A 26,997-nucleotide genomic window follows, 5' to 3' on the forward strand; every position below is an offset into this window, starting at 1 on the left:
TCGTTTGTCACAAACCGAGCGTAGGTGTTTCACAAAAAGCGGTCTCTGGGCCTCCGTTTGGTTTCCCTGACATTGAGGAGCCCACATCGGGAACAGCGGATAAAATCGACCACATTTGGGGATGTGCAGGTGAACATCTGTTTAACGTGGACGGTATTTTGGGGCCTGGGATGGGGGTGAGGAGGGAGGTGCAGGGGCAGGTGTAGCACCTCCTGCGGTTGCAGGGAAATGTGCCGGAGTTGGTGGGGTTAGTGGGGGGTGTGGAGTGCACGAAGGAATCGCGGAGACAGCAGGTCCTCAAAAGGCAGATAGGGTGGAGAGGGAAGTATAACCCTCATATCCTCCACACTCCTCACCAGATCTCATGCCAAGACCAGCAACAACCCCCAATCCCTGTCTCCTTGACCGGTCCATCTTCCCTCCCACATATCCGCTCCTCCCACCTACCCGCTCCTCACACCTATCCACTCCCTCCACCTCACTGACCATCCCCACCAACCACACTCACCTCCCCGGCATCATCCACGACTCTTTGACCTGTCCGTCTTCTCTCCCACCGTATCCCTCCACTATGTACCTTCTATCACCGCCGCCCCCTCTAATTATTTTACAGCCTCCTTCCCCCTCCCCCATTTCTGAAGAAGGCTCCCGACCCGAAGCATCAGCTTTCCTGCTCCTCTGATGCTGCCCGGCCTGCTGTGTCTCTCCAGCTCCACACTGTGTTATCTCAGACTCCAGCATCAGCAGTTCCTACTATCTCTGAGTGAGTTATCTTCAATGTTCAGTGAAGTGATGGAAGGGAAGCGGACAGGGCTCTCAGGCATCACATTCTCAACAATAAGCTGCTCAGTGACACTCAATATCTTCTAATGTTCGCTGTCTTAGTTTGTCCATAGTCCCATTTTGCTTCTCGCATTAGATTTATCACCTTCCTTCCGTTCACCCACCATCACATCAAACATGAGCTTTCCTCATGGTGGGCCAAACTCGAAGGATCAGACAGAGAGAGAGAGAGAGGGGGGGAGAGAAAGGGAGGGAGGAGACAGATGGAGTGAGAGAGCAGGAGAGGCAGACAGAGGGAGGGCGGCAAAGACAGAATGAGGTGGGGGATATATATATATATATATAGAGAGAGAGAGAGAGAGAGAGGGATCTATGTCTCACTCCCGATTGCTCCAGAATCTGCAGTTCCCATGATCTCTGATACAATGTTAACCTCACTGTGAAGCCTTTTCTAACCTGAAGAAGTTACCCTCCTCCCTCCGGACCAACCTCAGGGGATCTCTCTCCCACTGCAAACCATCTTCGGTCCGCCTCCCCCCTCTCCCTATTTATTCCAGAACCCTCTCCCCATCCCACTTTTCTGATGAAGGGTCTAGGCCCGAAACGTCAGCTTTTGTGCTCCTGAGATGCTGCTTGTCCTGCTGTGTTCATCCAGCTCCACACTTTGTTATCTCTGATCCCGATTGCTCCCTTGTGTTTAAAGTGAAACAATACTACCCTCTGCTGGCCTCCTCACGCCACTGCGCAGGGATGGTCGATGGTGAAAGCCAGCAGGGGCTTCGTCAAAGAGAGAGAGTAGCCCACAGCAGCGTCAATACACACACACACACACACACACACACACACACACACATAGACACAGAGACACGTGCACGTGTAGGCACAGACATGGAGACACACAGATACATTTATGCACACATATGTACATGCAGACCCAGTCATGCAAAGACAGAAGCACACAGATAGACACAGCCACACACAAACGCAGAAGCACACACCACAAACACACGCAAACACAGACACAAAGAAACAAAATGACACATACAGACTCCGTGTGCAGTAGCCGACACAGCCCTGAGATTAACCAGCTTCAAGACAGTTCTTGTCAATCAGATAATTCCCAGCTTTTACGAATGAAATGCCGATGAGAAAGTGGGACAGTGCTGTGATGCCCCTTGGCTACTGTCAGGGAGAAGGTGAATGTGTTTAAGAAACACATGAGCATTTGTGCAATGTACATACGCCCAATGGTGCAACAGATCCATGGCATCACTTGATGTCCATCTGTGAAACTGACTGATGTTCATTCTCAGAAAATCATTAAAAGTAAACTCGCCAACTATACTGGTTAAGTTCAATCCCACTCTCATCTTGTGTTTGTGTGAAAGTATTGTGTTCCCCTGTGGGATAAATCTGGGTTCCATGGCTGCAGAAAACTCTGTTCGCTTGTCTGAATGAAAGGGTGTTGTAGCTAGTTTAAAACTGCAGCTTTGTATCTGTGTGGATTTCAGGTCTGGGGGCAGTGTGTGTGCTTGTGTGTGTGTGTGTGTGTGTGTGTGTGTGTGTGAGAGAGAGAGAGAGTGAAGGAGTGTGAGAGAAAGGGAGTGACTGTTTAAGGGGGGGAAGGGAGAGACAGACAGGAGCCATTGGACAGAACTTTTGAGTTGTTGCTTTCTCTCACACCTCCTCACATCCTCCTTTAATCTCACAAAGAAGCCTCTTACTCTGCTCTGTACCTGAGGGAGGTATATGTCAAGTAGAGTGAGCTGGGAACTGACTGGAAGGACTGGGATCTGGAAGGACAGAAGGGATTGAGGCACAGGCCTGGGATAGAGACAGAGAGGGAGTAGAGAGCAAAAGAAACCAGCGAGAGAGACAAGACAAAACCCAAGGAAAGGAGCAGAGAGAGAACAATAAAGCCACGGGGTGAGAGAAGAGAGAGAAATGCCATTCAGAGCAAGGAAAAGGGCAGAGAGGTGGGAGTGGGGAATAAATCCAGCATTCAGAGAGAAGGACTGACAGAGAGAGAGAGAGAGAAATCCCAGGGAGAGAACGAGAAAGGACAGGTACAGAGAGAAATCAAAGGAGAGGAGAGCAAATAGATACCATGGAGAGTGAGTGATGGAGATACAGAGAGGGGTGGTCACAGATAGGATGACCATCAGGCAGAGAGAAAGGTGTCGAGAGAGGTGGACTGGGAAGTTCAGAAATGGGAAAAGCTGAACGTTAAAACAGTTCCTGCAAAATCTGGGGAAAGGGGTGAGAGAGTTGCGGGAGAGACTTGAGGAGGTGGGGTATTGGTGAACGGGGAGATGTGAAGGATGTGGGGGAGACAGAGATTTATAGAAAGCAGTGGGAGGTACAGGAAGCTGAGATTTGGAGGCAGAGAGAGAGGGAGGCAGTGAAATCTGTGGGATCAGACTGTGTAGCAGCCCCACATCATCTGGAGTTTCAGCTCCCAAGTCAAATCTCCTCGGGGGCAGGTGTGGAAAGACAGAGAAATGAAAATTGAATAAATAAATAAAAGCATCAAAAGCACAGCAAGATCCCATTGCTGCTTGGACTTCACAACCTGACAGCTTCCCACTCCCCCAGCAGAGCCCCTGATGTTAAACTGAGAGAACGGCAAACAGGAAGGTGTCTCAACCTGTCTCAGGCCTGTCCCAGTGTTTCTGGTTGAGGGGAGGGGGCAGGAGAAATGTTTACTCCAGAGGCTGGGATTCACACCCCCATCCCCACTCCCAGACTCTGTTTGTCTCCCTCTGTCTGTGCCCAAGTTTCAGTCTCTCAGAAATCCCCCAGGGAGAGAGAGATGTAAATTGATCACATCAAAACCAATATATTTTGAAAAAAAATAACAAGGATCAAAACGAGGTCCCATCACTGACTGAATTCCAAAAGCTCCCCAATTTCTCAGCACTTCCCCCTGACTTTTAAATCCAGAGAATGGGAACAGATTTCATCTGGATTCGAGGGGCAAATGCTTTCTGACTGCCCCCAGGGTTGATTTTCTGACAGGCTGGGCAATGACTCAGTGGTCGGAGTGACCCCACAGGGCCTGTGTCTCTCCCTCCCTCCGTGTTTAACCTGCCCCCTCCAGCTGGTTCTCTGACATTATGGGGTGGGGGATGTTGAAAAACAAAACCAATGCACCCCTCACCCTCCCCCGGTCCACTCCCATTCACCGGGATCAGCCCCCATGTCCATTCTGTCTGGGGTTGGTGCTGTTTCTATCTTAAATATTAGACGTGGATCTTCCGCTGGTACAGTCACCTCTCTCTCTCTCTCTTTCCTTTCCACCCCTTCCCCTTTCTCCCTCTCTCTCTGTCCCTATCACTGTCTCTATCTCTGTTGGGCTTTCTCTTGCTCGATAATTGCTCAATGCCTCCCTCTCTCCCTATTCCCTCTCTATTTGACAGCAATGCCCTCTCCTGCCTCACATTTGCCACGTGTTCCCATCTCCCCACTGTGTCTGGGAGGCATTTGACGAAAGGTGGTGGGGAGGGGCGTGTCTGGCCTGGGGGGGTGCGCAGCGAAAGGGAGGGACGTTACACCCCACCCACTATCAGACTGTCAGAAAACTCAGCCTGGGTCCCTGCAGACACCCTGAGGGTGACATGCTGCCAAAGGGGATACACAGCAAGATCCCACAGACTACAGTATGCAGGACCTCCAATGGATTCCCTTAATGACCTGTTGGAGCCCATCCCCCCACCCCCACAGCGCCCCCACAAGGAGAGGAGCTGACATAGGAATGAAGGACATTCTGCACAGCAGGATCCCACCTGCTGTCCCCTGCAATGCCCTTACCCCACACTGAAGAAGCCTGAACTTTTCTGCATCATTATCACCCACTTTCGGAAGCCCTCCCTCCTCACCCGCCCCACCACATCTGAATTTGGAAAATGTAGCCTCGCTACTGTAAAGAAACAGCTGCAGGCTGTCCCCACACAGCAAGATCCCACAGGCTGCAAAGTGCAAAAAGGGGCCTCCCCCACCAGCAAACACTGAACTCTCCCATTTCAACTTGGAGCTGGGCTCGGCCTGAACACTGGAGTAACCTCCTCTCCCCTATCCCCCCCCACCCCAGATCCTGTACCTATCACACCCCCCACCACACCCACCTCTCCCTCTTTCCGCTGTCTCCCTTTTTCCCTCCTGCATCCCCATCGTCCCCTTACCCTACTCAGCTCAGTGAGATCCCACAAGTAGCTCCCTCCACCCCCTCGAGTGTACCTCGAACATAGCACAGTACAGGCTCTTCGGCCCATGATGTTGTGCCAAACGTTTACTCTAAAACCAAGGCCTATCTAACCTCCACCCCTACCTGAGATTGTCATCCATATGCCGATCTAATAGCCACTCAAATGCCCCTAATGAGGCCGACTCCACTATCTGCTCCAGAAATGCATTCCACTCCCCAACCACTCTCCGAGTAAAGAACCTCCCTCTGACGTCTCCCCTATATCTACTGCCACTCACTTTAAAACCATGCCCCATCGTAACAGCTACCTCCACCCTAGGAAAAAGTCCCTGGCTGTCCACACTATCTATATCTCTCATCATTTTGTACACCTCTATCAAGTCACCTCTCATTCTCCTTCGTTCTAAAGAGAAAAGCCCCGGATCTCTCAACCTTTCCTCGTAAGACCTTCCCTCTGTTCCAGGCAACATCCTGGTAAATCTCCTCTGAATCTTTTCCAATGATTCCACATCTTTCCTGCAATGAGGCAATCAGAACTGGACACAATACTCCAGATGTGGCCGAACCATGCTTTTGTACAGCTGGAGCATAAATTCACGGCTCTTGAACGCAATCCCTCTATTAATGAAAGCTAACACACCAAGTGGCTTCTTAACAACTCTATCCACCTGGGTGGCAGCTCTCAGGGAACTGTGGACATGCACCCCAAGATCCCTCTGCTCCTCCACACTGCCAAGTATCTTTCCGTTAACCCTGTACTCTGCTTTCAAATTTGTCCTTCCAAAATAAATCACCTCACACTTTTCAGGGTTATCTTCCATCTGCCATTTCTCATGCCCAGCTCTGCATCCCTTTGTAACCTAGAACAGCCCTCCACACTATCCACAACTCGACCCACCTTCATAGCGTCTGCGAACTTAATAATCCACCCTTCCACTCCTTCATCCAAACCATTCACAACAATCACAAATAGAAGAGGACCCAGAACAGATCCTTGTGGTACACCACTTGTAACTAAGCACCATGTTGAATATTTTCCATCCACTACCATCCTTTGTCTTCTAAGGGTCAGCCAATTCTGAATCCAATCTGCCACATTTCCCCCGATCCCATGCCCCCTTACTTTCTGCATGAGCCTACCATGGGGAACCTTATCAAATGCCTTCCTTAAATGTATGCTTCCCAATGTGCTCCCCTGAAATGACCCCTGCCAAAATGACCCCTAGAATTTTGTGGCATGCAATTTTGAGCCATCCTCATTTCACACTCTCCTCTCCTCCATCTTCTGCCTCCTGCCCAAATCTTCTGCCCAACATGTTTCACAGCCTCCACGTTTTGCCCCTTTTTCCCTCCCCAGAAATGTGTCCTCCACTTTTTCCCGACCATCACAATATTGTACCCCATCTCCAAATCCTGTGCCTCCCCAAAACAATATTGCACTCCCCCCCCCATAAGTAATTTGCCCCGACCTGTCAAATATTGTTCCCTCATATTGTTATTTCCCCCATTTCAGTTGCTCTCCACAATACTGCCCCAAAGCTTGCCCTCCATCCCCATTTTGGGACTCCCCGACTTTGCATTCCCTCTGATATTAATCCACTCAACAAATGTTTGCAACCCCGTTCAAATTCCCCATCTTGATTTTTACCCCACAAATATTTTGCTCTTCACAAAATGTTTCAATGCTCAGTTTGTAACTGCCACCCCGCCATAGAGCTTCTCTCCCCTCCCAGTTCCTCACTGACCACAAATCCACTGTATATAAATGGCCCTCTGCACTTCCTTCTGTGGACAATCCCCCCGCCACCTCATCAAGTCGTTGCCCCCACCCTGGGGGCAGAGGTCACAGGGCATAGGGCGAGAGACTCAGGGGCCTTTTCACTGACTGCCTTACAGTACAGCAAGATCCTGGTCCCCAGGCAGACCCTGCCCCCCTCATTGAGACAGGTTCGTTACCTAAAACCCCCCCTTTCAGTTCAGAGAGAGCAGGCCGGGGTGAAACTCAGGTAGGGCAAGGAGCAGGAAGATCAGAGGATGAGACAAGTGATGGAGAGAGAGGGCCATTGACAGAGAGGGGGAGAGAGAACCCAAGAGAAAAGAGGCACAGATAGGCTAAGGGAGAGACAAGCCATGGGGAGTGAGATGTGGGAACAGACAGGGGAAGAGAGAGGGGTGAGAGAGAGAGAGAATAAGTGGCATTGAGAGACAGAAGGAGAGTGAAGTCATGGGGAGAGGGGGACAGATAAAGAGAGAGGGATGCAGAAAGAGAGAGGGAGAGAGGAAAACAGGGAGGATCCCACTCCAATAACTAGTCACCCCTCTCCACTGTGGCACAAGGTCCAAATCCACCCTAGGGAGAGAGACAGAGAGATACAGGCAGACAGAGTGGCACAGCCCCTGGGAGGGAGAGAGACCAATGGGCAGGCAGGCAGATAAACCCAGGGAGGGAGGGAACGTGAGAGAGAGAGAGAGATAGAAGGGGGTGAGGGGGAAGGAGAGAAAGATCCCAGGGAGTGAAAAGGTGTAGGACAGAAACAGTGTGAGATGAAAAGCTATGGAGAGAGAAACAGAGGGACAGAGAGACCCCAGAGAGAGATAGAAGGACAGACAAGCGAGAAAGAAACATGGACCGAGAGAGAGTGAAACCTGAGGCTGGGAAACAAAGGACAGACGGAGAAAGATAGAGGAGAGAGACAGAGGAACCGAAAGGGAGAAAGAGACAGAGGGAGTAGAGAGAGAAAGATCCCAGGGAGAGACGTGAAGAGAAAACCCAGGGGCAGAAACAGGGCAGGAGAGACAGAAGAAGAGAAATCCCGTTGAGAACAAGAAAAAGGACACAGAGACAGTGGGAGCGAGGGGGGGGAAATAAACTCAGGGAGAGAAACAAAGTAACCTGAAGTGAGAGAAAACCCAAGGATAGAATGGAAAAGCACATAGAGAGGGAGAAATCCTCGGGAGAGAACAAGAAAGGACGAACAGAGAGAGAGAAATCCTGGGGAGAAAATAGGAAAGGATAGGGAAAGAGAGAGAGATAGAGGGACAGAGAGAAATCGAGTGAAAGAAGAGCAGACAGAGAGATACCATCGAGAGTAGGTAATGGAGAGACAGTGAGGAGGGCATGCAGATAGAATGACCGTCAGGCAGGAACAGCAAGATCTCACAGGACAGCGAGAGAGTGAAAGTGTAGAGAGAGGTGAATGGGGAAGGTCAGAGTTTTGAAAGGCTGTACGATGGAACAGTTCCTGAAAATCCCAGGAAGGGAGCAAGTGATTCGAAGGAAGGTTATCAGAGGATCAGGGGAGAGTGGATGGGGGAGATATGAAGGATGTGGGGGAGATGGAGACTTATAGAAAGCTGCGAGAGAGACAAGAAGCTGGGAATATGGAGGCAGAGAGGAAGGCAGTGAAATCTGTGGGATCAGACTGTGCAGCAGCCCCATTTTTGTCACTTTATCTCCCCCAAGCCCCAGCCCAGGGCTCAGCCCCTTGAGGTCCAAACTCCAGAGACTGCCTGAGCCGCATAATTCATTTTCGCTGTGAGCATGTGAGTGTGGAATTGAACGACAAGGACATGGGATGGTTGATTATAATTCTCTCGGTCTCTCTCCCTCTCTGGTCCCAGCTCCTGTCTGACGATTCCTCATGGCAGAATGATTTGATTCTCTCTGACTCTGCATCATCCCGAGTTTCAGCTCCGGAATAAAATCTCCTTGGGGGTGGAGGTAAGACAGAGAGAAATTAAAGTGGATTAAAATTTTTAAAAAGCACCGAAAGCACAGCAAAATCTCACCGCTTGCTACCTTCAGCAATGTGAGACATTGCCCACCCAGCACAGCAAGATCCCACTGCTGAACATGCCTGAACATCCACAATCTCACACTCTGCTCACCCCACCCCACCCCGCCCTCCATCCAAACATCAGCACAGCTCCTGATTTTAAACCCAGAGAGCGGGGAACAGGAAGATGTCTCAAACTGCCTCAGGACTGTCCCAGTGTTTCTGTTTGAGGGGAAGGGCAGGAGAGATATTTACTCCAGGGCAGGGATTCACACCCCCTCACACATCCCACACCCCCACTCCCAGAATCTGTGTGTCTCACTCTGTCTGCAAGCTTCAGTGTCAGATATCTCCCTGCCTGCCCCAGCACAGGAAGACAGAGAGAGAGACAGAGGTGCCCTGTTTTTTTTTGGGTGGGGGTTGTGGGGGAAGAGAGAGAGAAAAACAGACAGCCAGAAATTGATCAAATTAAATTGAAATAAAAATAAAAACAAACAGAAACAAAGGCAATCCCGCCACTGGCTGACCTCCAACATTTCCCCATTTTATCAGCAGTTTCCCCTGGGGTTTTGAACCCAGAGAAATGGAAGAGATTTTGACTGGGAACAAGGGGCAGATGCTTTCTGACTGCTCCCAGGGTTTATTTCCTGAGATGCTGGGCAGACACTCAGTGGTGGGGAGTCACTCCCCAGACCCTGTCCCTCTCCGTCTCCCCATTCAATGTTTAACCCGTCCCCACCAGCTTGTTCTCTGACACTCCAGTGAGGAGTAGCCAAAGAAATGACCAATGCTCCCCTCTGGCCACTCTCATTCACCAGGCACAAACCCCATGCCCACTCCATCTGGGATTGGCGCTGTTTCCACATGAAATATTAATGATGAACCTTCCAAAGTGTCCAGTCATCTGTCTCTCTCCCTCCCGTCTCTGCCTCTGTCCCTATCCATGGATCCATCTCTGTTGACTTTCTCCTGCTCGAGAATGATCAATGTCCCTCACTCCCCCCATTTCCTCGATGTTTCAATAGCAATGCCCTCTCCTGCCTCACGTTTTCCATGTGTTCCCATCTCCCTGCTGTGCCTTGTGGCCATTTGCAATGTCAATGTCACATTTTGGAGGTTGACGGGGTGACGGGAGGTGGGGTGGGTCTCAGCTGAGGTAGTGGGGGTGATAGAGAGACAACACACCCTCTCACGACACTCACTATCAGGCTATCAGCAGACTCAGCCCAGGGCCCTGTGGATAGCATTGCATCACATGTGAGGGTGACCTGCAGGCTGCAGTGGTGCACAGTAAGATCCCACCGGCAGCTGTGTGTGGGACTGCTGAGGGATTCCCTCAACACCTTGTCGGAGCCCACCCCTCTTCCATAGGCTGCAATGTGTAAACAGGCCTCTCTCCCACTGAACCCACCAACAAATATTACACTCCCCCATTTCAACTTGGAGCTGGCTCAGACTGAACACGGGAGTTAACCCCTCACCACGAACACCTCCCCAGATCCTGTGCCTGGCCCCACTAAACATGCCCACCTCTACCTGCTTCAGCTGTATTCCTTTTCCCTCCAACACTCCCATCTTCACCCCAACCCCACCCCCACACTCCCTGCTGTGCAGGATCCCACAAACAGCAAAATGTGAAAATAGCCACACGTTAATGGAGAAGGTTAAGCTCATTCTGAGCACTGATGTAGAGGGAGTGGGGATGGGATGTCAGACCCTGCAGTTTCTGCTCCCTTGTAATGCTAAGCCCTTCCCCTGTCCTGGAGCCCACACTCCCTCACCCCCACCCCTCCCACATATCAGAATAAGGTCCCAGTCAATGGGAACAATTCACTCCACTCACCCCCAAGACTCGCAGACAGGCCGAGAGGGGCCAGGAGGTGGGATTGGGTCATGGGATAGTGGGGTGAGGTCGTGGGATCCTACTCTTCCTTTCCCACATCCTGGCATCCCCATCCTACCCCAAACTCTCCACTCAAATGACAATAAGTCCCAGCAGAGTTTCTCCCAGATATTCCAAGATGAAATGCAGGAGAGAAAACAGTTTGATGGATGGACGGGAGTATCCAGCTCACCCCTCCCCTCCCCTCCCCTATTACCTTCAGCTCGCCAATACACTTCATTCGAGTGGTGCCTGCACCTTCCATTTATTGCTTGCTGCCTCATGGCCCCATCTGAAACACAGAAATGACTCACAAAGCTTCATAGGATTAGGATTCCTGATCTCCCCCCGCCCTCCCCTCTCCCCATCCTCATATACAACACCCAGAAGTGGCTAAAATTGGAATGAACAAGCAACCACACAGCAAGATCCCAACACAGTCTCACTGCATTCCAGTAGAAACACATCACAAACACAGTTCGAAACTAGAGGCTGCAAAGTTTGAGACAGTCATCCCTCTCCCCTCCATGTCTGTGTATCTCTCCGACTTGTCTCTGTCTCATTCTCTCTATCTCAGGCTGTCATCTTATGCAGGTGTTATGAACAATTTTCTCTGCATTTTAAATATTCAGTGACTGGAAACCCCACCCCCGCCTCCCCCAGCCCTTGTATCTATTCCCCACCTCCCGTACATCTCCACCTCCCCAATCCCACTGCCCTCCGATCTCACTCCCACCCCTGCCTTTCTAAGCTTTTCCTCTCTGTCTCCATCTCCCTTTCCCCCCAACACTGTCTCTGAATTATACCTCTGTGTCTGAAATGTTGTCACCCCTGCCATTTAGTAACCCTGGCCTGTCACACTGCGGCATTGACTGTCTAAAATGGTGGGACGGTCTGGAGAGAGTGGTGGGAGTGGGGAAGGCCTAAACAGGGGAATGGCAATGCCGAGAGGGAAAGGGGGAAGAGATAAAGTAAGAGAGAAAGAAAGAGCCAGAATATGGTCAGAGAGAAAGGGAGGAAGACCCCAGACTGAGGAAGGTGCGTGGAGAAGGAAATGGACAGAGTGAGACAGAGAGACAAAGAAAATGTAATAGCAAAGGCTCTGTAAACAACATTTGGACACTGAGCATCTTGTTGCAATGTAGGCCACACTGCAGGTAATTTGATACACAGCAAGATCCCACAGGCAGCAGTGTGGCTGCAGACAGATTGTGTGTCTCACTGATGCTGGTTAAGGGCTCAATTCTGGCTCTAGGCTGACAGAGAGGGACCAATCCTGCTATTTACAAAATTCAAAATGCTTCCTTCTCTCTCTCTCTCTGTCTCCCCTCCACCTCTGATATCTCTCTCTCACTCTGTCTTGCCCACTTCTTTGTGTGTCACTCTCTCTCCCTTCTAAATCTCTGATCTTTCTGTCTTTGTTCCTCTCTCACTGGTTCCGTTCCCCCTCCCCTCATTTCGCATCTTTTTTCTCTTTCTCTCTCCCAGATTACATATTGTGCATTGTAATCTTTATCATTTAAAAAGACTGTGACATTGATATTTGAGGATATTCTGTTTGATAAACAGGGGCACTGTTTCCCAGCATTCTGTGCCAGTAATGCTGCAGGCCATTGATACACAGTATGATTCCACAGGTCACCCCTTCCTGCTCCAAAATGTGTTGAAATCACAACTTCAGGCAAGAGGCTATCACTTTCTTCGGGACTCTTCTTTTAAAAAGAAAAACACCCCCTCCATCCCAGGATGTAATTTGGTGGATGGCACTTTCTGGAACAAAGTGATTGGAGCTGGGCAGTGAAGAGATATTGGAGACTCCAGTTCTCTTCCCTACAACATGCCCCCTCCCCCAGATCCTGCCTCCCTTTCCCAGCACAGATACAAAGACACATCTTGTCCCTTTATCCCTCGCACCCTCCTGCTCACTCTTTTTGTCTACGTCTGTGTTTTTGTGAAAAATATCACCTTGTATTGCACAATATTTCTAACTCCCCCATTTCAAATAATGATGGGTCATTTTGCTGTGTGTGAGATGTTTCTATTTGTTTGACAAAAAAAGAACAATGAAAGGAAGCTGGAGGGGGTTCAGGAGAGGAGACAGAGAGAGAAAGACTGAGATGCCCTCGCAGTTACTCAGGGGATTGAAGTAAAATAGCCAAATGATGTTTTATTTATGTGATTATCAATTTTTTTTCATCATGGCCTACACACATCACACTATGACGTGAGAATGGGTCTTAGGAGAGAGTTTCACATTTATGGTTTTAATTTCCTCCGTGGGCAGTCCTGTCTGTCAGACACTCACTGGGAGGAGAATTAATATGTTTGTGTCAAATCCCAAAGCCCCGCTTACTTTAACCCCAGGCTTCAAACTCTGGGGTGCAGCCTGTCCAATAGGTCTCAGGATGATGTCCCCCTTTGGAGAAAGTGCTTGTTCTGTGTCTTGTGGGCCCCAAACGCTCCCTATTTGGACATTCAAAAAATAACTGATTCCTTTGGAGAAAAAAAAAGAGACAGCATTAGTTGAAAGGCAAAGCAGAGATAGCACAACAAGATCCTGGGTTTTCCCCTCTGTCACACGGACAATCTCTCGGCAACATATGAACACAAACATATTGGGTGACGAGATAACAAAGTGTGGAGCTGGATGAACACAGCAGGCCAAGCAGCATCTTAGGAGCAGGAAAGATGCCGTTTCGGACCTCAACCCTTCATCAGAATAGGGGGAGGGGAAGAGGATTCTGAAATAAATAAGGAGAGAGGGGGGAGGTGGATCAAAAATGGACAGAGGAGAAGATAGGTGGAGAGGAGACAAACAAGTTAAAGAGGTGGGGATGGAGCCAGTAAAGGTGAGTGTAGGTGGGGAGATAGGGAGGTGAAAGGTCAGTCAGGCAAGGATTGAAAGGTCAAGGGCGCGGGATAAGGTTAGTAGGTCAGAAATGGAGGTGCGACTTGAGGTGGGAGGAGGGGACAGGTGAAAGCAAGATCAGGTTGGGGAGGTGGGGACAAGCTGGCTGGTTTTGCAATGCGGTAGGGGGAGGGGAGATTTTGAAGCTTGTGAATTCAGACGACATGTCCATCCTGGGCCTCCTGCAGTGCCATAATGATGCCACCTGAAGGTTGCAGGAACAGCAACTCTTATTCTGCTTGGGAACCCCGCAGCTCAATGGTATCAATGTGGATTTCACAAGCTTCACAATCTCCCCTCCCCCTACTACATCCCAAAACCAGCCCAGCTGGCCCCCTCTCCCTAAACTGTTCTTCCTCTCACCTATCCCCTCTTCCCACCTCAAGCCGCACGCCCATTTCCTACCTACTAACCTCATCTAGCCCCCTGGACCTGTCCATCCTTCCCAGACTGACCTATCTCTTCCCTCCCTCCCCATCTACACTCACCTTTACTGGCTCCATCCCAGCCTCTTTAACTTGTCTGTATCCTTTCAACCTATCTTCTCCTTTATCCATCTTCGTTCCGCCTCCCCCCGCACCCTATTTATCTCAGATCCCTCTTTCCCTCCCCCATTTCTGATGAAGAGACGAGGACCGAAATATCAGCTTTCCTGCTCCAAAGATGCTGCTGTGTTCATCCAGCTTCATACCTTGTTATCTCGGATTCTCCAGCATCTGCAGTTCCTATTATCTCTGATGTCAGGTGACGGGTTGAGCTTCCATGCCAGACATTTGAAGCTGTTTTAGCTGATTAAAACAGTCATTGCCTGTAACAATGGCAGTGGGACAATTAAAACACAGCAAGATCCTACATGCAGCAGTGAAGGAGCAAAAAGATAATCTGATTTTTCTTCCCTTCTGTAATGCTGGCTCAGTTTAAATATTTCCTGTGATCCCAGAATCTGACATTACAGTTAATTCACAATCTCAAATACTATCCCTGGCTCTCTGATGAAGGGTCTAGGCCCAAAACGTCAGCTTTTGTGCTCCTGAGATGCTGCTTGGCCTGCTGTGTTCATTCGGCTTCACACTTTATTATCTACTATCCCTGGCTCTCCTGTTTGTCCTGCTCTCTCAATTCTTCAAATCTTTCTCTCACTGTCACATTTTATCACGCTGCCCTCCTCCATAACCGACGTTGAACCTCAGGGCCAGAAAGAGACATGATTCATATGGGCCCCTCATGGGATGCAGTGGGAACAGGCATCAGGCCAATATTGTCCCCTCTGGAAGTTGTTCTTTTTCAAAGATTTCCTGGCCCCAGAAATTTTGGATCTTCACATTGTAGCTTTCCAAATCAGAAATTCCTGGGGATAAAAGAGAAAAGATTAGTTGAAAGGGAGAGCTGGAGCATTTTGCAGCAAAGTTGCACAAGAGGCCAGGCTTATCTACTACCCCACCTCCATGGCATTACAAAACATCATAGCAACATCAAACTACCAAATAAATCATAAGCTGGTAATATAACAGGTTTAAAATAATAATAAACACACATACACACGCACAATCTCAATCAAACAGGGAGAGCTGCTCACTCTCACAGTGTGTCAGGATAAATCTGACACATTTCTCAGTGAATGGTTTGCAGACTCCACCTCTGACACATTGCAATGTCCCTCAGTCTGCTCATTAGTGAGGCCTCTGTGTGATAGAGATGGTAATTCCCAGGGTTGGAGTCTTTTGTTGGATTTTTCTGGTCATTGAGATGTTAATTCTAGGGCAGCAAAGCTTTACCATTCCTTGTTCTTTGAAACCTTTTTACAGCCCTGTTAGTTCTGTCAGTGCAGTTTGAAAATATTTAACACGGGTCTCATATCGCACCTAAGAGCCTGACCGCAAACACCCCAAGAGACAGGAATGGAAAGATAGTGGGGATATTTGCTGAGGATCTCTCGGGATTTTCTGCTGTCAGTGTGGCTCCCTGAATCAAACTCTCTTTCTCACTCTCTCTCTCTCCTGCCCCTGTCTCTCCCTGGCCTGCACTCCATGCAGCCATTTCAAATTTGATTCAAAACTTTGTTTCTTCTCCTCCTCCTGAAAATGTCAGTAGAGTTTGAGAATTTAAAGCATTGATCATATCTCTGACCCTCAAACACTCACATTTTCCCGTCTCTGCTCCCACTTTGCCCCCAGCACAGGACTGTGGAGAACATGGAGCACTTTATACTGGTTTTGTCAGGGGGTGTAGTCAGTAAGGTTCTGAGCTCAAGGTGTCAGCGTACGTGTGTGTGTGTGTGTGTGTGTGTGTGTGTGTGTGTGTGTGTGTGTGTGTGTGTGTGTGTGTTTGTGTGTGCATGTGTGTATCTGCATGTCATACAGTCCGACAGCACAACAACAGATTCTTCGGTCCGACCAGTGCATGCCGAACATAATCCCACACTAACCTAGTCTTACCTGCCTGCTCCTGGCCCAAATGATTTTTAAGTGATGTAATTGTACCCACATACACCACATACAGGTTTGCTGTTCCTCCGAGTGCAATACCATGCTGCTGATCACCCTCCTCACTAAAGCCCAGTATTCACTTAAACCTACGCTTCAACCACCAGCAAAATGGCAGCTCTTCTAGAGCTTGCCTCCCTTTCAGATCTGAGGAAGGATCCGAAATGTAACTGATTTCCCTTCACAGATACTGCCAGACCTGCTGAGCAGCAACTTTTCCAGCAACTTCTGCTTTTGTCCCTTTTGTTTGGTCCTGGGCAGTTGCTGGTGACTGAGCCAACTGCTCCCCAAATCCTTCTCACTCACTTCTCAACAGAGCCTTCTGTTGGATGCCGCTGCACTCTTCGCTGACACTAGCTCTCCTCTGCTTCCCTCCTCAGTCGGAGAGAGTAAAATGACTCTTCCCAGGAATCAAAGTGTGGAGCTGGATGAACACAGCAGGCCAGGCAGCATCTCAGGAGCACAAAAGCTGATGTTTCGGGGTCTAGGCCCAAAATGTCAGCTATTGTGCTCCTGAGATGCAGCTTGGCCTGCTGTGTTCATCCAGCCTCACACTTTGTTATCTTGGATTCTCCAGCATCTGCAGTTCCCATTATCACTTCCCAGGAATCACTTCAGTCACTTCTAAGCAACGCCCATGGTCACAGATACACAAAGGGACTGACTAGGTGTGAATCAGAGGCACACACAGGGGATAAACTGTTGTGTGCAACGTTACACACCTTGCAATATTATGACAGACTTAAAATCAGTAATCATGAGTCGTCCATTCTGTGCTAATCTAGATACACTCTGGAAGAACAGCACAGAACAACAACAACATTACACTACAAAGTGGACTGGAATAATCACACGAACACAGGGACACACAGAACAGAAATTATTTCTTACTTAAAGTAAATATAAATTAAGTCCTGGTATCTTTATGATAACTGTGAGTTGCAGTAATTAATGTGAAGGACGAACATAGTGTTACTTTCATGGCGTAATCTTGAATAGAGTCTGGACTTTTCATTCTGCATGAGCAGATTATTTCCAAACCAAATTCAAAGCATGGACATGAACAGCCCAATGGAATAGGAGATGGAAAGAAGAGTATCACAAATTCACATTGGGCAGAGTGAGACAGAGTCAGAGATAAGCAGAGGAAGACCATGAGAGCCAGAGAAAAGATTAGATTCCCTACAGTGTGGAAACAGGTCCTTCGGCCCAACAAGTCCACACCATCCCTTGCAGCATCCCACCCAGACCCATCCCCCTATAACCCACACACCCCTGAACACTATGGGCAATTTAGCATGGCCGACCCACCTAGCCGACACATCTTTGGACTGTGGGAGGAAACCGGAGCACCTGGAGGAAACGTCCCTGGTGCTGTGAGGCTGCAACACTAACCACTGAGCCAGTGTGCAGCATAGCTATAGAGACACACTCACACACACATATAGACACAGGGACAAAGAGGGAGAAACAGAAACAGAGACATAGATAGATAGAATCAGGGACAGAGAGACGGAGAGGGACAGGGACAGAGACAGAGTCACAAATAGACACAGGGACATGTTACAGAGAGAGACAGGCAGTGATTTTAAAACAATCCAAATGAGCAGGTTTAAACTATTCAGACCATTAGATTGCCTTCCTCAGACACACTGAGCCAAATTCATAAGATTGCAAACATTTTTTTTCCTAACGTGCTCAGCCCCATACAGATTGTAAGTGTTCTTACATGCTACAGCTGCACACATCACATTGCCCACATAATTATTGTAATCAGTGAATCTTACTCCAACCAATACACTGTCTGATTATCAATTCACTAAACTGGATTGTGAACCACAGGGAAATGTGGTTAATGTTGATAACTCTGTATTGCTGTTATAATATAGAATGGCACTTTACAGGGAACAATACAGAAAGCTTACCAAAGACTCACTACTACACTGACTGAATGTATCTCCCCTACAGTCCTCAGGTCTCAATGCCTGGCTCCCATTTTTCAGGTGTTCTGGGGAATTGTCAGAATAACAACTGCAGCCTCGTTCCAGCGAAAGGCCTCACTTACCTCAATCCTAATAATCATACTTGAACCCTCAGCACAATCTCCGGCAGAATCTTCAACACAATCACAACATTATAATCACAGTGACAGAGAGAGAGAGTCATAGAAACTCACAGGTACATAAGAGAGAAACCATGATATCCGAAGGGACAGAGAGATAGGCCTCATTGTATTATCAATACTGTCAATGCAGAAACTCAGTTAATGTTCTGGTGACCCAGGTTCAAATCCTGTCACAGCAGGTGGTGGAATTTAAATTCAATAAATAATCCGAAATTATGAAAGTGTAATTATGGTTTTGAAACCAATTTCAATTGTTGTAAAAACACATCTGGTTCTCTAATGTCCATTACTTAGTCTGGCCTATGTATGACTCCAGACCCACAGAAATGTGGTTGACACTTGACTGCTCTCTGTGTAATCAGGGATTGGCAAGAAATACTGGCCAGAGATGGTGATGTGATTAAAAAACAAACAGAGAAAGAATCAGAGACACCACAGTGAGAGAGGCAGGAGACAAATGCATAAGGGGATGGACAGAAAGAAATACAGTACAGACAAGGTCAGAGACTGAAAAATCACAAACACACACAGGGACGGAGAGATATAGAGTCACAAATGGACACAGGCACGGGGGAAGAGATACAGGCAGTGGAGAAAGGGATAGAGCGACAGAATCACATCATGTCACAGGGACAGAGAGAGACACACACACAGAAAGACACAGAGTCGGAGAGAGGGAGAGAATGATTACACTTGTAATTATATCAGCAATTAAACAGTTTATATAGCGAGGGAGGGAGAGACACAGATTTTCACAGGATTTGAGAGAAAGACAGAGAGAGAGGGTGACACAGATAGGCACGGTGTCAGAGAAAATCACAAATACACACAGAGACAGGCCAAAGAGAATCACAGATAGACACACGGAAAGAGAGAGAGAGAGAGAGAAAGAGAGAGAGAATCATAGAGAGACATAGCCTCAGATAGAGTGAGAGAAACAGATAGAAACAGGATCAGAGAGATAGGCAGAGAGGCACTGTGGCTCAGTGGCTAGCATTGCTGCCTCACAGCGACAGGGACCCAAGTCAATCCCACCCTTGGGTGACTGTGTGAAGTTTGCACATGATCTCCAAGTCTGCGGAACTTCCTTCGGGTGCTCAGTTTTCCTTCCACGGTCCAAAGATGTGCAGGGTAAGTGGATTGGTCGTGCTAAATTGTTCAGCAATGTGTATAACAGGTGGGTTATGGAGGGATGGGTTTGAATGGGAGGCTCTGAAGGTTGGTGTGGCCTTGTTGGGCTGAATGGCCTGTTTCCACTCTGTAGGGAATCTACAAATGAAAGAAACAGATATTCGCAGGGACATAGAGAGATTACTGATATATATAGGGACACAAACAGAACCACAGATAGACACATGAGGCAGAGAGAGATTATCACACTTATGAACTGATCACAGAGACATCGAAGCTACATTCAGCAACATGGAGTGAGATTCACAGAAACAGAGACAAACAGATTCAAAGAGAAATGGCATGAGATAGGTAGAGAGAGAGGCAAAGGTAAGATGAAAATGATGACACTGTTATCACAAGGAGAAATGGAGAATGAGACAGACACTCGCTCCCCTTTACCATGAGTACAGGGGGATAGAGTTGCACATCATCTCAAGGTCCATACAGGGATCACTCAGGATTATACAGCATCTCCTCCCAAAAATGATCTTCCACAACAACACCCACTATTCCAAGATTGACTGCTTTCACCCTTTTGGGAACATGCACATCCCTGTTCTCTGCTCCCAGACACAGAGCACACTGACTCCGAACGATATTCCCATTGCAATGCTGTCACTGGGTCTGAATCCATGAAGTGCCACCCTCACAACACTGTGGGTGAGCTACATCTCATGGACTGTAAAGGGTTCACATCCTGACTGATTGTCACTCATATCCCATGAAGGAAGTAGAAGAATATTGGACGCTGGAGAAGGAGAAAGACACAAAGACAAGGAGACACAGATGCCGAAACCTTACCAATGACTCACTGCTACGCTTTCTGAGTGCATCTCCCCCACAGTCTCACTGTGCCCAGTTCCCACTTTTCAGGAATGCTGGGGAATAGTCAGAATAGCAACTGCAGCCTCATTCCAGTGAAAGACCTCATTTACTGCAATCCTGGATAATCGTAGGGGAACTCTCAGCACACAGTCTCCAGCAGATCCTTCAACACAATCACAACATTATAATCACAGGGACAGAGACAGTCACAGAAACACACAGGTACATAAGAGGCAAACCATGAAATCCGAAAGGACCGAGAAATAGGCCTCATCGTATTATCAATGCCACTAACACACAAACTCAGCTGAAGTCCAGAGCACCCAGGTTCAAATCCAGCCACAACTGAGGGTGGAATTTAAGTTCAATAAAGAATTCAGAGCTGAGAATGCAACGATGATGTTGAATCCATTGTCACTGTTTGGGAAAAAGAAAACACTTGATTCAGTAATGCTCGTTGTCTGGTTTGACCTGTCATGGAGTCCAGGCCCACAGCTCTCTGCACAGTCAGTGATGGGCAAGAAATGCAGGCCTGGCCAGAAATGTTTCCATCCCAGATGTGATTAAAATAAATAAACATTGGGGCAGGGAGAATCAGAGACACGGTAGTGAGAGAGACAAGAGAAATATATACATGGGGATAGAAAGAGAGAAACACAGTACAGGTCATGTCAGAAACTGAGGATCACAAATGCACACAAGGACAGAGAGAGACACAAGTCTACTCAGGAAGAGGGAGAGAGAGAGAGAGAGAGAGCTAGAGATAGACATACACACATGGAAAGACACACACAGATCAACACAGGGATGAGAGAGACCTAGAGGTAGACACAGGCACAGAGAAAGAGACACAAATAGATCAACACAGGGATGACAGAGAGAGTCATAGATAGACACCAAGACACAGAAAGAAGCAGATAGACACGTGCACAGTGAGAGAGGTAGACACCGGGGAGACGGAGTGTCACAGATAGACACAAGGGCAGAGAAATTATGACAGATATGAAATGAGACACAGCGACATTCTGGGCCACAGAGAGGGATTTACAGGAATACACAGGGACAGAGAGTTACGGAGAGATTTACAAAGAACACGGAGTGACAGAGAGAGAGAGAGCACAAGAAACAAACATAAGATGAAGACAATGACAGCTCTACACAGGGAAAGATGGAGAATAAGAGAGACAGTGTATAAAACCTTAATTACTCTAGCCCTTTACCATCAGTTCAGAAGGACAGACCTATGCATCATTTGCAACATCTCTGCAAGTATCATTCAGGGTTATTCAGCACCTCCTTCCAAAAATGATTTCCCAAAACAGCAACCACTATTTCCAAATGGACAACAGCAGTCCATGCCTGGAACATCCCCATGTCCAATCTCTGCTTCCAGACTCAGAGCGCAATGACTTCAAATGATATCCCCATTCTGACCCTGTCACTGGGCTCGAATCCCATCTTCACAACACTGTGGGTGAGCTACACCACATGGTTTGCAGAGGGTTCACTCACCGACCGATAGACACTCATATCCCATGAAGAAACTGGAAGAAGAAGAGAAATAGAAGCATGCAGGAACAAAGGGAGGCTCAAAGATACACCCAGAGACAGAGCAGCGAAATTAGCACAGATTTGGTCTGAAGTTGCTCTGTGGGGTCTGAGGGACACTCGATGGGCCAGCAGTCATTTCCCTTCAGTACCTGCCCTCAGAAAGGTGATGGTGGTTGGTTTCACTGACACAAAGCAGTCCAACTAGATTAGGGAAGGCCAGAGCGTGAGTTAGGAGGGAGTTCCTGGATGAGACACAGTGCCAGGGAAGGAGCAACCATCTTGATCACAGTCAGGATATCGTGCCTCTTGCAGGGACACATGCAGGTGGCTGGCAGATGAATTCCAAATGCTTCTGTCACCTGGTCATTTTCAGTGGTGAGGGGTCATATAGTTGCTGGGAACGAGTGTTGGAATGTTGCTTCCATTGTTATTGCTGTGGGACACAATCCTGACCCTCTGCATTGAAAGAGAGAGAGAGAGAGAGGATGAATATACTTGTAACTGTCACATCAGTTAGAGAGTTTATGTAGTGAGGGAGGAAGAGATATTTGTAGATATTTGGGGGGGCAGGGTGTGGTAAGGGAGAGAGAGAAATAGGGACAGAAAGGGAGAAACACACACACACACACACACACACACACACACACACACACACACACACACAAAACGACTGAGTGAGAGACAGAGGGAGATACAGAGACAGAGGGAAATTGATAGACACAGTGACAGAGAGAGATCATCACACATGAACTGAGACAGACACAGTTTCACAGCTGCATTCAGGGATATGGACAGAAATGTACAGGAACACACAGGGACAGAGAGAGACCAAAAAGATTCACAGAGGGACAGAGAGAGAGCAAGCACAATATAGAGAGCAAGAGTCACAAATGTAAGATGAAGATAATGACAGATTTACGCAGGGACAAATGAAGAATGAGAGCAACATCCTAGACAGGACAGTGAAGACATTTGGACCAGTACGTGATGACCAGCTATGAGTTTGCCATGCTCAGACCAGGGGGTGGTCAGTATCATTTGCAAATTCCCAGAAATCAAAATGATAAAGAGATCCACACAGAGAGAGGGAGAGAGACAGACAGATAGACAGACAGACAGACACATGCAGAATCACAAGTAGACAAAGAAAAACAGAGACACAGATAGGCACAGAGACAGAGACAGACAGTCACAGATTAACATCAGGACCAACACAGACACAGGGCCAGGGGTGTGGGGGGAGATATCGTCACATGGAGACAGGCAAAGAGTGACAGATAAACACAGGTACAGAAACAGAGAGAGATAGAGTCTCAGATGGACACAACAATCAAGATAGAGTTAGATACACATAGGGACAGAGAGAGAAAGAGACAGACACTGTCTGTGTGGAGTTGGCATGTTCTCCCTGTGGCTGCGTGGGTTTCCTCCGGGTGCTCTGGTTCCTCCCATGTGCTGGCTGGGCGGATTGGCCAAGCTAAGTTGCCCACAGTGTTCAGGGATGTGGAGATTAGGTGGGTTGCAGAGAGATGTGTCTGGGTGAGATGCTCTGAGGGTCGGAGTGGAGTTCTTGGGCCGAAGGGCCTGTTTCCATACTGTAGGCATACTCTGAATTCTATGGAAACAGTGCTAAGTGATCTCTGATGGGAATATTGGAAATAATGCACAGCTCTGTCCTTCTGAACAAATGGTGGAGGGGTGGAGTTATAAAGGTGTTACACACAGTGTTAGTCTTATTCTCCATTTCTCCCTGCCTAAGGCTGTCATTATCTTCATCCTACATTTGTGACACTGTCTCTATCTCTCGTTTTCGCTCTGTCCTTCTGTATTCTCTGTGCACCCGCCCGTGCTCTCTGTCCCTGTGTGTTCCTGTGTATGCGTGTCCATAATCCCTAAATGCACTTGTGAATCTTTCTCGATCTCACTTTATATGTGTGATGATCTCTCTCTCTGTCCTTGTCTATCTGTGACAGAGAAAGAGAGAGATGCAGATAGTCACAGGGACAGACAGACAAAGAGAGACAGATAGACACAGTGACAGAGACGGAGTCACAGATAGACAAGAATAGCGAGAGATCATCACACATTTCAAGTGAGATCGAGAAAGATTCACAATTGCATTTTGGGATTATGGAGTGGCACGTGGCTGAACATTACTTTCTGCAGATTAAAATATTCTGTGAATCAGTAATCTCACAGAATTACAGTCAAAGGAGAATGTGAACTTGGCAGATTCATAATGAAACAACCACTTGTATAAAAACAGCTCATAACACAGGTTATGACAAGCAACACAGGTATCATCAGTTTTACAGGTAGAGATCAGAATTGTACAGCAAATCTTACCAGAAAATGCTGATGATGATGTGTGCTAGAAATTTTTCTCCGTGAAGTAACTTTGTGATCTGCCGCTTATTCGCTCAGAAATGATTCTGTGCTTCGACTGTGAAAAGCAGGTGTATAGTTTACTGGCCGCCTGATTTGCAGACAAAGGAAAGCTGATCGAGCAAATTACACTGTTAGTGACAGTCCATCGCACACAACAACAAGAGCTTCTTACAATGAGAACAGAACGGATTCTAGTTAAACAGACGTACATGCCAAAATGAAAATCTGCTGCTTTGACAAACATGCTGCCTGTTTGAACAACATAAACATGTTGCCAATATAGTGAGACATTTGAACTGCCCGATGCAACTGTCATGTCTTTCTCAATTCATAATCACTGTTTCTATGTATTTTTCAAGCTATTATGAGTTGTGTATGTATAATTAGCTCCTGGAACAATCTAGATATTCTGTTGAATAAACACATTTACAACCTGTACATTGCTTAGTCTAATTTTCTAAGTAAAATATAACTTTTTTCAGTCAATCACAGTAACTATCTTTTAAATGGTAGTTTCATAATCACAATAAATTTCTAATTATTCTGAGTGAGGAACACCTTGCAAAGGAAATTATTTTTCATGTCCGCACTGACATTGTGTATTTAACAGTTTCCAGTGCAATCATCCAACTCTGTGTACAAGTATTCCTTAGGTCCATGAAGCTGCAACTAAAGCTCTTTTTCTGACATCCTTGTGGAGTTACACTTAATAGCATAAAATATTACAGGCATCAAATAAGATTGAATTATCAATGCAAAAACTGGTACAATAATCACATATTATTCAGCTCATTCATTGTAGTTAGTTTTTAATGATTTTTTTCACTGTATGATCACATTAATTTCACTGAAATAATTACATTACACTTTTTAGCGCTATACATGTGTAAAATGAATGTTAAGTCATTCATAAGTGGCATCAAAAACTGTTCACATTTTGTTCTTTTTTAGTCCAACAATAAGGGAACATGTTTTCCAAAAATTGGTAAATTCTATCCCAAAGAATCTTCTCCAATAATTTCCCAACTACTGACCGAAGATTCACATTTCTGTAATTTGCTGAAATGGGAAAATCCTGGATGGATTGATAAATGAGTGAATTTGACTGATTGATGAATTTGGGTAAAGGGATGTTTCAGCACATTAATTAATGTTTAATGTTTCAGGTCGCATTGCTCTTCCTCAGAACTGATTCCCATTTTTTGTTTCAGATCCAATGACTTCATTTCACAGGGACAAAGCTTCCAATTTGTATCAGGTTAACTCTTGGCCTCCTCTTTTCTTTAGAAAAGAGTTTTATGCTATTCAGTCTGGCCTGGTAATTACAACCTGCGTTCTGTAAGATTTGTGAATGACCCTTTATTTTCCCGATCCTTGTGAGTGATGCCAGCAGCAGAAATATTTCCTAATCTGCAAGTGATCTTTAGTTACAAATTCACTCTTACCTTCAAATAGACTGTGTAAACCATAAAATGTCTGAGTACCAATCCACAAAAACACAAAGGCAGCATGACAGCCTGAGCTGAATGAACCTGGTGATGTGTGGGCTGTCATGAGGAAAATGTGACCATGATCACAACTGGTTAGAATCTCATCCCTATAGTGCAGAAGAAGGTCATTCGGCCCATCACTGCACTGACTCTCTACTCCCATAACTCAGCATTTACCAGGGTTAACCCATCCACCTAACCTGCACACTAGGGGACAATCTAGCGTGGCTAGTCCACCTAACCTGCACATTTTTGGACTCTGAAAGGATCACAGCTTAGCTATAATGACGCAAATTTGTGAATGAGGGTTACAAAATGCTCAATGTTGAAACAATTTCACTGTTTTTGTTTTAAAAATGATGTGCCTGGAACCTGGTGTGTAGAAAACACGGAAACAAATTGAAACAAGAAATGCAAACAAATAGGGGCAGAGTTCACAGCCTGAAATTGCTCTTCTCAATGGTGAATCCAGAAAGCTGTAAACATGTGTGTTTCAATCTCAACGAACACAAACATGATGGGCCAAATAATACTGGCCAGCCAGCGACACCCACATCTCACAAATACATTTTTAAAGATAGTCTTAGTCTGTGCTGTAATTTTCTGATAGTTTTGTTCTGAAATTTGGAGTTTGTTTCTGATGATGTTTATAATCTCTCAAATTGGGCTAAAGTTTAAAATAAATCAGCTTTGCTTCAAACACATCACTGTAGATTGTTGTATTTGTCCTCAGGGTTGAACAGCACCTGGAGTTCAGAAAGGACAATCTCAGGGTGGGGGAGGGAGGGTGAGGGGGGCAATCGAATGGCAGCAACAGAGCTTCAGTCGGGGCAAATCCTTCAGGGTCACACTGAGGGGGTCAGATGGCACTTTAATCTTTCACGTCTCTCTTCACTGACAACCAAGCCACGGTGTGGGTTAATCCTGCTGTGTGTAAGAAATGTGTCCCAGCTACTGTCTTCCATGGCTCACAGCTCCTTGACACGGAACAGAATCTCGTTTCCAACTGGGTTTAGAGTCAGGGGAAGTACAACGGTGAATGCTGGAAATGTGCTTCAAATCAGAGATTAGCGTAAATCAATGATCCGTTCCTGACTGGAAGTGAATCTGCAGGTTTAGGTTTCTTCAACATTGCTAAAGATAAAACAGTATTTGGCAAACGTACAACATGGAGATCAAAAGCACATGAGCAGTGGGAGCAGGGGTATGAGCAGCCTGTCTCTGCCTCTGTTGTAACCACACAGTATGCACCAGGGTGACGTGAGAGAAGGGTCTGCGTTAGAAATTATACTTCACCTACAGTGAATATACAGGAATGGTTCAAAAATGTTAATTTTCATTATCACTAACCATGTGTAACATTTATTGGTCAGGAAGGTGTGCAGCAGGTGTTGGTGCTGGCTGCGGGA

The 26,997-nt window shown here is 47.0% G+C and overlaps 1 long non-coding RNA gene across 1 annotated transcript; it reads left to right on the forward strand.

Annotated features, from left to right (window-relative positions):
* Positions 1–24,566, forward strand: LOC132208819 (uncharacterized). Its single transcript, XR_009444947.1, has 3 exons — positions 1–129; positions 8,609–8,708; positions 24,135–24,566. It is a non-coding gene; the product is annotated as an uncharacterized LOC132208819 (long non-coding RNA).
* The last annotated feature ends 2,431 nt before the right edge of the window (positions 24,567–26,997 follow it).

Source organism: Stegostoma tigrinum, unplaced genomic scaffold (genome assembly GCF_030684315.1).
Source record: "Stegostoma tigrinum isolate sSteTig4 unplaced genomic scaffold, sSteTig4.hap1 scaffold_54, whole genome shotgun sequence".
NCBI lineage: Eukaryota > Metazoa > Chordata > Chondrichthyes > Orectolobiformes > Stegostomatidae > Stegostoma > Stegostoma tigrinum.